The following is an 11,983-nucleotide window of genomic DNA, read 5'->3' as shown; positions in this document are numbered from 1 at the left end:
GAGATTAAAGAAATGGAGACGAAAAGTCAAGTGACCCACCCAATGTCATATTAAGTGGGAAGACTCTCATTATCTTTCTGACCCTTTAATCCATTGTGACTTCTCCTAGACTCTGCTGCTGTCCTAGGGGGAGGGGAGACAGGATCGGATTCAGATCAATGAAGGGTGGTACGGTGGAGACCAGGCAGGGGTAATGGTATATGAACAAATCTGCTAGAAAATCATAGTCAAAGCTTCAAATCTCATTGAACTCCAGTCCTACCGGTGGGACCTCAAAATCAATTGACAGACTCTAGAACTCTTTTCATCTTTGCATGAGGGTATACTGCTTTTGTTCAGAAAGTATCACACATTCCTGCCTCCTATTTTCCATTAAAATCTCAAAACCAGTTACAATCCCAAAGGGTCAGTAAACTTTCCCTTTAAATTTCTTTCCTTGTGAAGCTAAATCTCAGTTCCCAGTACCTTCTGCCAGCATCCATCCACACCTCAGAATGACTGCTTTAATGCAGTGGACTGTGATGAAACCAACAACACTAACAGCTAAAGAAGATTCTTGTCTGGAAACCTGATTTCTCTCCAAAATTAAATTCATATCCATTAAAGGCACTCTGAGAATATTAATAAATCAATCCTTAACACTGTTAAAATCAGGGCTTAATCATAGCAGTGTACACTGCGCAAAAAACCCTGAAAAGTAAATTTAATGCATGATTGGCACTTTCAAAATCCCGAATCATGGATTTTCAGGTGGAAGAGCTCCCAGGGGCCCGCTTCAACCCTCTACGTGCTTCAGGACAGAGATGGGTGCTCCCTCTCTGCCGCCAGAAAGAGAACTGTCTTTCCACTCTCAGCTTCCTCCACTCTACTCATCCAATATGGAGGCTCAGTTTGGGGTTTTGTTGCACAGATGGAGAATGCAGGTAGAAAGGGTTTCAGGACTGCAAGAAGTGAATCAGCTTGGATTACTGACACTGGAAAGTGGAGCAAAAGCTGCGTGAGAAGGCAAAAGAGAGAAGGAAGTGACAGATGGGGGACAAGGGAGTCAGGAGCCATGTTAGGCTGCCTCTGAGGAGGATTCTGCCTCGGACTTGAGCGCGGGAAGGCTTTTGAATGACTCTTGGAAGGTATGGGGTGTGTGTGAGTGTGATATTGGGAGCCAAAGGGACAGGCAGAGCTGCAGGTCAGAATTCAATCTTGACACTTTCCTCATTTCCAGTAAAGATATGAATTGGTTTTATTCTGTTTTGACCACTTAATTCTATGTCTTTAGCAACCACATGGGGTTCTGGTATGTTTGGAATATTTTAGAAACAAATACCTAGACAAGAACTACTTTTAGGAGAACTCCGGGGTTTCAGAGAACCCTTCAGTGGCCATTGATTCCATTTTCTGTCTCCGATAAGAGCAGACCTAGGTGGCTTCTACAGCAATTTGTGTCTTTGGAAGATGCTATTTCTTCCAACAGCTTAATAACTCAGCTGAGAATTTGGGGCGGGGAGAGGGAGCACTAATCCAGTGATTCTCAGGCTTTAACACACATCAGAAAAAATCCCCTGGGGGGGCCTGTTACACAGAGACTGCTGGGCCCTACTCCCAGAGCTTCTGATTCAGCAGGTGTGGGTGAGGCCTGGGAACCTGCATTCCAAGTTTCCAAGTGATGCTGATGCTGCTGGTCGGGGGAATATATGTTGAGAACCGCTGATCTAATCCATTTCTCACCCACTATAACCCAGGTACCAAAATATATAAAAATATATATATATATGTATACAGATACCAAAAAGTCCTTGGAAAGAAAGAAGTGAAGTTGGGAACTATAACGATATACACAAAACTGCGCTGTTACGTTTTGGTGAAATACGCTTGCTAAATTCCTAGAGGTTTCCTTTAAAACAGCTAACTGAACTACATATTCTAGAAAAATGCAGATATGATAAGAGTATTACAAAATGACTCGAATGATTTTCTTAAATCACAATTGCACGGCTAAGAGAAAGACCAGTTTTTGGTTTTGCTTTTTAAGTGTAGAACCGGGTGAAGTCGAAACAATCACGAAGAGCCGAGCACTCTGACATCAAGGTCAAACATAATGAGAATGAATCTGCTCCTCCTCGCCTGGGATGCTGGCATGTAATCCTCACCAATCTGCCACAACACCCTCTGCACAGTTACTGGAAGAAGGTACGCCAGCCAAGTCCTATAGCGACTGCTCCGGTTCACCTGTCCTGTAAAATGGAGGTGACAGTGGTGCCTGTCTTATAGGCGGGAGTTAGAGATCAATTGCAGGCACCCAGCGCACAGTGGGAGCTCAACAACTTGATCTCTTCCATGCTAGCTACTCTAGCCCACTTGTTCCTCCCCTTCCTGAGGTATCTTATATACATGCCTTCACATCATGCCTGCCACCTTTCCTAACAGGTGATGAGACAGTGCACGCAACACTGCCAGGGTAAAACCAGAGCGGGCATCCTTTTTCCATAAAAATTATAGTAGAACAGGGATGTGTCGCATTAAGTTCCTCATCTTCTGCCAAGGGTATCAATTACTGATCACTGTTTGTGTCTACACATGTAGACACATGCCCCTTCTGATAAATCAGCAGAAATGAGATCGATCCTGTCTTTAGCAGGCTAAGTAACACCTTACTAAAAAGAAATAAAAAAGAATACATAGGTGACACAAACACTAATTGTGACGGTGGTATATGACCACGCTGCTCTTCACTATTTTAATAGTAAATTGCCTAATTATGTTCATACACATGTATTTAGCTGTCCCAGGAACTCCTGCGCCAGCAATTCAGATAAGCTCCCCAGAACCAAATGAAAAAGTGCCAAGTTACAAAATTCAACTGCACCCAGTTTTGGGAACTGTACACATATTCATGGGCCAGAGTGTCTTTTTCTAAAGGTATAATTTATTAAGCACCTACTTCCTGCCAGGCATTACACCCTCCAAATGTTATTTACTATTCACGATAATCCCAGGGATTGGGAGGCATCCCCATTTTACAGATGAGGGAACTGAGACTCAGAGAGGTTACGACACCTGTTCAAAGTCACAGCTGCTATGTAGCAAAGGTTAGATTTAAAGCCAGTCTGGCTGACTTGCAAGTTGATGGCATCGACTCAATACTCAGAGGGAAGGAAGGGCACTAAAGCAAAGAGCACTGACCTAGGGATCTCGATGTCCAGAAACTGGGAGCTGTTCTTACCAGGACGCATGATGGAGCGTGGTAAGAAAATAGGCTCCGCCTGGGCTCAGGTGAATCCCCGCTCAGCACACACTAACAGTGTGACCACTGAGGAAGCTTCTGAGCCTCAGTTTTCCCTTCTGTTAAATAGGGATGGCAGTAGTACTTGTGTTGTAATGTGAAGCTTGGAGAAGAATATACATAAAGCTGTTAGCACATATTAAATGCCTAATAAATATTAGCTAATGGCATCAGCGTCATCATTGGTTTAGACATGGCCCTTACATGGGAATGTAAGTGCAAGTGCTTTTAGGCCACAGTAAGCTCTCAGAAAGTCTAAGCAGTCAACTCCCGCAGGAGTTCCTGGGGCAGCATTATCAGCATTATCATCACCCTGCCACCATTGTGGTTACTACAACAACCTAGAAGTAGCCCCTGATCCCCCTCAATCTTTAAACCCTGCTTTCCTCCAGCAGGGGACCCACGGGGCATCTCAAGAACTCCTGCTCCTGCCTGGGACGCTGGCAGGCTGGGCCCATTAGAGGACCACTCTGCTAATGAGGGGAGCCTGGGCCAAGGCAATGTACACATTTGTCAAAAATCACCACACGGCACACTTCAAGTATGTGCGGGCTAGTGTATGGCATCTATTTTTAATGCTACAACAACTGCAACAAATAGAAAAGGCAAAATTCTGTGCTGGCTGACCTGCCATATATCATTAGTTTAGTGCCCAAGGCTACAAAGAATAACTCTGGAACTCCCAGGCAACCACATCCTCACTGTGGCCCCGTGAAGAGGCTGGGGACTCGGACTCCAAAGGCAGCATGGAAGACAGGAGGTACGCCCTGCTAGGGCCGGCGTGGAAACTGAAGTCACCTGCAGAGGCCCAGGGATTGGCTTGAGATGCAGGGCTACCAATGTCTAAATGGCCTGGCGCTCTCTACAGCCACCATAAAATCGTCTCCATTGGATCACTTCCCCATTCGTGCGGAAAGCTTGGCCCTGGGGCTTCTTATTGGCCCTATCCATTTGGCCTGCCCGACGGGACCCAGTCAAGGGACCTTGAGTAAATCCCTGCACATGTCAGAGATTTAGGCTCCTCTTCTGTAAAGTGGGAACACTACTACCTACTTTCCGGGGTTATGGGGGGCCTTGTGAAAACACTTGGCAGTGGAGCAGTCACAGCTGGCTCTCTTCCCCTGATGAAAAATGAGAACACACACCAAACAAGTTGTGGCAGAAGCTCACTGGGGCCCTGAGCCCCGGGCTATAGAATCATAAACTCCACATTCCAGTCTTCCGAAGAGCCCCCAAAATTCCCCGAGAAAACCCCCCACGACTTCCTAAGAGGTCAGAGTTTCCATTCTAAGACTTGCTCTGCCCTAGCTGATAATTCACTTCAAAGGTGGGATGGACAAAGTCAAAGGTAGCTAAAAGAAGGAATGGCTACAAAAATTCACCTTAATTACTGACTGAACACTGTGATGTACAAAGTTAACTCCCGCCCTGATCCTCATGTGAAAGGCAGGCGTTACCTGGATTCCCATGTTACTGCAATAAGTTAAATTACACACACGTATCATTTCAAAAGGACCCGATATGCACAGCATATTTTATTCACAACATGATTTGCTAGTTAAATGAAACCTACATAATTTTCTCTCTACCTTTCTGAGTTCTTGGCTGGGAGTCCCTGTAATACAAAGAAAAATTTAATAACATATATGCCTCCTGTATACATGGGAGAGACAGAAAAACAGTAAAATTCTCCAAGGTGGCCCAAGCCACCACCCTAAATATCATCTTCAGCTAAAGACAAAAGAAAGACGGGGTGGTGGTGACAATTCATGGAGGGTGAGAAGAGGAAATGTTTGTTCTGCCCTGCAGATAAGTCTCTCAGGTGAAAAAGGTATCTCTGGTCATAGTTCTCTTCCTGATATAGGCCCCGTTTCTAATGTTCATTTCCTTTTTAAATATAGACTTCTACTGTCTTCAGAGCTTCTCTGGGGTCTGCAGTTTCTCAAAATAATCCTTATGCAAAAGAGACATTATTTTGGGTGGCATATTCTGCCCCTCCCCCAATAGTCAAGCACAGAGCTCGCCAAGGTAACCGAGTGGCTCCGTGCTGAGGTCCACCCACCCAGCCTTCTTCACTGTGTGGTGTCCGCATGATCATCCCCTTTCTTCTCCACCTCCATGCGTCCCTGCTCTGTGCATCTCTGGTCATCAGAACTGCCTACAGCCACAGGAATTGGAGTCTACCCATCTGATCAAGGGTGATCATAAACAAACAAACAAACAAACAAGGAAGTGAGAGCTGGCACCAGAAAAGGGAGTGAACGTGGACAGCAGAGCAAGTGTTAAGGTTTCTACCATGGACAGGGCACACATGGCCAGGTGTATAAACTTGGGCTCAGGGTCCTTCAGTAATGCAGTGGCTCTGACATACCCATGGTAAGTATCGTGAGGCTCGCTTGATGCAGGGCACCAACCAAGGAGAAAGCTCCCATCTACAGACAGAAGGACCCTCCCACCCCCGCCTCCAGCAAGTACGGAGAAGGCAGCTAGGTCCAGTGCTGGGCAGAGAGCCCCGTGAGCCAGAGGGCCTGGGTCTCATTCCCTCAGAGATCAAGGAGCATCAATGGAGAGGGAGAGAGAAGGAGCAAGGGCGGAAGGGGAAGGGGAGAGGGAGAGAAGGAGAGAAGGGAGGGAGGGAGGGGGGTAGAGAGAGAGAGAGAGAAAGGGGAGCATAGGGGTGGGTGTTGTTTCAGAACACTGCCTGCTGCATAATCACTGCTCAAGAAATGTTAGGCATGTTATTTCCGAGCCTAACCCAGCCAGGTCTGTCCTTCAGCTGCGGGGCAGAGGCAGGTTCTGGGGTTGCACACAATGGGAAGTGGCTGTTTATAGTGCAGGCTGTGTAATGTGAAAACACTAACCCCCAACTCATCACCCTGAGAAAGGACTCAGAAAGTCCTCAAAGTCCTTAACATCTGGAAAGAGGACCAGAAACAGGGGGAAAAGATGATTCTTCTTCTTTACTTTTTGCAGCAACAAAGTACAAGAAACTGACAAACATCTCTTTGAAACTATGGACAGTATCCAGCAGGTAATAGCTGGTAAAGAGAAATTAACTATGGTGTTCCCATTATTAGCACTGTCATTTACTGTTCTCTTCAGGGCGATGTGTGTTTAATGTCCACAAAAGCCAAAGATGCATAGAGGATCCCAGAGGGTCACATGAGACCCTTCTGGCCAATCCTCATGCCACTCTTGATGCAGTTACCCATAAGGTCCCTACTGCTGGAAGAGCTGTGTCCTTGAGCATAGGCAAGACAGGTCAGAGTGCTCCTTGTCCCAAACTCCTTATTTTGTCCTCATTTTCTCTTTCCACATACCGACATGCTTATAGGCACTTGGGGTCCCTCCACTCTCACTGTTACAGTGTTGGCAGGAGCCTTCAGGACCGCTCTTGAGGACAGCCCGTTGGGTCTCAGGCTGCCTGCTCCCCCCGTCTACCATCTCACTAGGCACCGGACCTCAACCAACCAAAGTGAACTCCCCTGCCCCGGGCCCCTCTATTCCCAGTTTCAGCTCACGGCAGCTCAGCCCCATGTCAGAAACGGCCCCAATTTCACCAGGAATTCGAGGGGCCACCGACAGAGCCACTGAAACCGAATCATCAGTTTGGTACTCAGACCTGCTTCCCCACCAGCTGGCCTTGGTTCCAAAATGGTTCCTTAGTTTTACAACAAAATACAAAGGGGAAATAAAGAGGCTAGAAAATAACTCTAGACTTGCAAACAATTTGGAGCCGTATTAAGAATTTTCAAAGTTGCAACCTCCTGTTCATTTTCTCCCTGAAAAACACTCCCAACAATGTTGCTCAACCCACCCCAACCGACAGGCCAGGCATCTGGCACCTGCAACTCAGCCATAATTCTTGAGCAAGGACACCTTCAAGGGTACTTTGAGGCTCTGAGGCAGAAACAGCTCCCCGGCTGAAATGGATTCTTTTTAAACTGCAGGAGCAGCACAAGACGTTTGCACCCTCTCTCACCGCATTCAGGGCAGTCTGGCTGCTTTTTATACAGCCTTGCCGATATTGCCAGCTTGTTGATTACATATGCCTCAGCTCAGCCCCTCCAAGCCTACCCCTCACCCCATTCCCCCTAAACACTTCTTTGGAAAAACAAAAGGCACTAAATCTTAAAGTTCTACTTACTGCTGCCAGTGGTCAAAAGTTTATTTTAAAAATAGTAAGATTACAGATTGGGATACTGACATGAGAAAAGGTAAAATGAGAATCTTGATGTTTGTTTCCGTGAAAGAATTTTGCAAAGGAAGACAAGGTCTTCAGAGGTGAATTCTCAAGGTTTATGGACGTGTGCAGGCTTCTCTTCTGGCTGTTTCACAGAAAAGGCCCCTGTCATTGAAAACGACACAGGAGAAATGGTCTTTTGTGCACTACAGCTCTGTCTGAGCATGGGTGCCTTGCCTATTGTGGCTGTCACTGGTTCTTTCCTTGTTTCTCATTGCAGGAAGATAAAAACTAGTAACGTATGTATTCTCAAATCCTGCCTGTTGCCTTTCACTCGCAAAACCATCATCAAAGAACAAGAATGCTATCGAAGCATGCTAGCCCATCATGGCAATGGGGTTTGGGATTCACTCCATTATTTTAAATTAGGCAAACTGTCACACTTAAAGGTCACTGTATACACTTCTTTTACAGCTGACAGCAAACCAGTGCTTAAATGGCTACTGCCTTTAAAAACAGCACGCTGCACAAACCTTAAACTCTAATACAATGGTTCTCAACCAGGGGTGACTGTGCCTCCAGGGGACACTTGGTAATGTCCAGAGATATTCTGAGTTGTCACAACTGAGATAGGGGCATCTAGTGGGTTGAGGTCAGAGGTGCTGCTAAATATCCCACAGTGCAGAGGACACCCTCACACACACACACACACACACACACACACACACAACAAATAATCATCCAGCCCAAAATGGCAGCAGTGCCAAGGTTAAGAAACCCTGTTCCAGTAAACCCTGTGGCATGTGACAAGCAGCAAAACCTCCTTTACACTGTATACACCTTGGTTCATGCCAAATCAATATACAGCATTAAAAAAAAGCTAAAAAATGACAAATACGCAATAAACTATTCCCGTTCAAACATCTGTTAAAAATCATAGCAATTTGTAGTAAAATCTATTATATTACAAAATTCTTCTTCAAAAATAGACAATCGATCCACTTCTTATAGGTGTTCAACACCATCAACAGGCATAATTTACTCCCCCAGACAGGACTGTGTCTAAATGCATCAATAGTAATGGTAAGGGTTTAATAACAATCATTATGGAAGAAACTGGCCCAATGCCGCTTTCTTGGACGGCACTGCAGTGAAACCATGGTGCAAATCTGCAACAGAGACAAAAACAACCCACTGTCTTTGGGACTGGGAGTGAGAAGGCTTACAAGACAGGGTCACCCCCCGCGACAGCCCACCAGAGAGGCAAAACCTACTCCACCTGCCTTTACATGACCTTCACAGTCCCTCCTGCAAACAAGTTCCCTCCTAAGGACTTTAGTATGAATTATACCCTTAATCTTAACCCTGCTGATGAAAGCGATCCATATTGTGTCTTAACAGCAAATATCCTGCCCACTTACCAGGGGCACCAGGGAACAGAGATGGAGGTGGCCCTGATTCCTATAAAATCCAATAAGCATTTGAAGACTGGGTTTACTTGATTTGATCAGCACTTAAAGGAAGTCTTAAGTATTTGATCAGAGTTATTACAAAACATAGCATTTCCCTTTGGGCACCTATGACAGAGAATCAGTAAAATATAGGCTGCTTCACGACTGCAGCCACGGCATCTCTTTTTATAGTAACAGGAAGGATGCCTGTGTTCCCAAGGCAACCTGAGGTTTTACTCATCAATACTGCACCGAGTATTGTCACTGAGCATAGTAGCAATCTCTTAGAGCTTCAAAACTGGAGCCCAGGGTTTGATGTCCTACACACACCATAGTCGAGACAGTCACCAAATGTCAGAAACAAAGGAACAGGTACTGGGGTAACTCACTTTCTAAAGTTTTTCTCCAGGTGATCATTCAAGCTGATGACAAGCCAACTGTCCAATTCGATCTAAGGCCTTCACTCTATGCAGAGAGGCAGCCACTAGGAACACATAAAAGCCATAGGCAGTTCCAATACACGGGGGCCCTGAGATGTGACTTAGTCCTTCTCAGAGCCCTCTTCCCACTGTCCTTTCGCCCTGCCACTCACGCCGCGAGGGCCCACTCTGTACCCAATCCTGTTCTCCCAGCCCACTCACGTGAGTCCAGGAACCAACCCCCGGAAACCCTGTCCCGCCATTTCGACTACACAGTGAATGAATAATCCAGATGAGTGTTTATGAGGATTTTAACAAGAGGGAAATGGAAAAGAAAGGATGGATTCTAGCCCAGAGAGGTAAGTGCTACGGACATATGCAACTGAATGCACATAGGAAGAGGCAAAGGAAGCCTGAGTTTCTGGGCCAGGGGAGCTGGAAGAATGGTGGCACCATTTACAGAAATGAGGAAGTAGCCCTGGGAGACTCGGGGGGAAGGTGATGAGTTAAGTTTGGTTGTTAAAGAATTTGGGGAGCTTGGAAAATAGCTAAATGTGAGATTTCGCCAGTAGCCAGTTTAGAAACTAATAATAATAATAATAATGATGGTGATAACCAACCTCGATTGTGCCAGGCCCAGTCCTAAATGCTTGACATGTCTAAACTCATTTAATTTTCCGATTTTCCCAACAAATCTATGTGGTAAGTACTATTATTGTCCCCATTTCCCAGGAGGGAAAAACTGAGAGGTTAAATACTTTCCTGAAATCACACAACTGGTAAATGGCAGAGGCGAGATGCAAACTCAGGCGGTCTGACTCTAGAACTACAGACGGGAGGGTGATGGTTGCCTGCAAGGTGAAAGGTAAGGCCTTGCCTTAAAGGCAGTGATCACAGAGGAAAATACATTCCACATTCACAACAGAAACCTGCAATAGGTATTCAACTCGGCTTCTACCACATCTAAGAAAAGGACTTTTAGAACCTGCCTCGGACAATAAAACATCACAAATCTTGCCCTCTGTATTTTAAGAAATTGCACTATTTCAGACACATGTGACTAAGTATTGCTGAGCAAAATATCTGAAATCATTTCACCTCTCCGCAAACCATCACGGGCTAACCCACAACTAGTCAGTCCAGGTGTAAAAATACATACACAAATCAACTTGAGGATTTAGAAAGGTCAAGATTCTTTTAACTTATAGATTCAGCAACTAATTTCTACAAGTTCAAGTGCCTGTAAATATACGATGCATTACTATGTGACAGATATATACTAAAAATAACTTGTTTGTGTAAAAGCAGTTCTGTGCTTGGCAGTCATGTCATAGGGTCCTTGGCATAATACAGAGCCGCTTTTAGCCTAGTCTGAGTACTGCTTCTGCAGCGCTGGTCCAACTCAAGTATGGGACTGCACGCGGTAGGCAGCAACCAGTACTGAAATAGAGGGTGTGGGACTGACTGTGAACAGGCAACATGGAATGTTTTGAGATGATAGAAGTGTTCTAAAACTTAATTGTGGAGATAGCTGCACAGCTACTTAAAATGGGTCAGCTTTATAGTATGTAAATTATACCTCAAGAAAGCTGTAATAGGAAGAAAGGGAGGGAGGAATAGGGAGGAGAGGAGAGGAGAGGAAAAGGAAGAGCAAAGCAAGCACAAACACAGGCAGGGCAGGCATTTGTGAAAACCTGTTTCAGCTACAGCGACACATACACTGTAACATGTGTTCCTAATTGCGGACTTACTCACGATCCCCAAAGCTGGAAAGCTCCTGCTTCAGGGCAATGACCTTTTGGGAAGTGGTGTGCAACCCTGGTGGGAATCCCCTGGGGATCTCGTTATAATCCAGGTTCTATTCAGTAGGTCTGGGGCCGGGAGAGAGTCTGCATTTTGAACAAGCTCTCCTGGCTGGCCTGTGAACCCTACTGTGAAAAGCAAGGACCTTGGGTATAAATGGAAGCTGAGCTGCTAAGAATACATAGACTTATATCGTAGTTGGAAGGATCCTTAGAAAAATCTTGTATGGTGTTTCCCAAATGGACATTATCGTAAGAACCTTCCAGGGACACTTATTAAAAATACAGATTCCCGTAATCAAGACAGTATAGTATTGGCATAAGGCCTGACACATAGATCAATAGAACACAATGAAGAGTCCAGAAATAGACCCATATGTATATGAGCGATCAAGTATTTGACAAAGGTGTCAAGGTAACGCAATGGGGAAAGAACATTCTTTGCTGGGCCAAATGGTGCTGAACTGACATCCACATGCAAAAAAAATGAACTCGATCCACCTCACATCATAGATAAAAATTAATTCAAACGACCTATAAAACTTCCAGAAGGAAACACAGGAGAAAATCTTCACGATCTTAGGGTAGGCAAGGATTTCTTAGAACACAAAAAACTTAAAGTAGAAAAGAAAAAAAATCGGTAAGTTGGACTTCATCAAAATTTAAATCTTCTGATCCTCAAAAGACACCATTAAGAAAATGAAATGGCTTCTACGGCCTTGCCACCCTAAACATGCCCGATCTCGTCTGATCTCGGAAGCTAAGCAGGGTTGGGCCTGGTCAATTTTTGGATGGGAGACTACCTAGGAATACCGGGTGCTGTAGGCATAAAAAAAAAAAGAAAGAAAGAA

At 45.2% G+C, this 11,983-nt stretch overlaps 1 protein-coding gene and 1 pseudogene across 3 annotated transcripts in view; one reads left to right on the top strand and one right to left on the bottom strand.

The window, feature by feature from the left end:
* Positions 1 to 11,983, bottom strand: part of MAP7D2 (MAP7 domain containing 2) — a 90,265-nt gene that overhangs the window by 54,754 nt on the left and 23,528 nt on the right. The window lies entirely within an intron of this gene.
* Positions 11,842 to 11,960, top strand: LOC120594317 (uncharacterized; annotated as a pseudogene).

Source organism: Pteropus medius, unplaced genomic scaffold (assembly GCF_902729225.1).
Source record: "Pteropus medius unplaced genomic scaffold, Ma_sr-lr_union100, whole genome shotgun sequence".
Lineage (NCBI taxonomy): Eukaryota > Metazoa > Chordata > Mammalia > Chiroptera > Pteropodidae > Pteropus > Pteropus medius.
The sequence above is the reverse complement of the archived record's forward strand: the minus strand, read 5'-3'. Positions and strand labels throughout refer to the sequence as shown.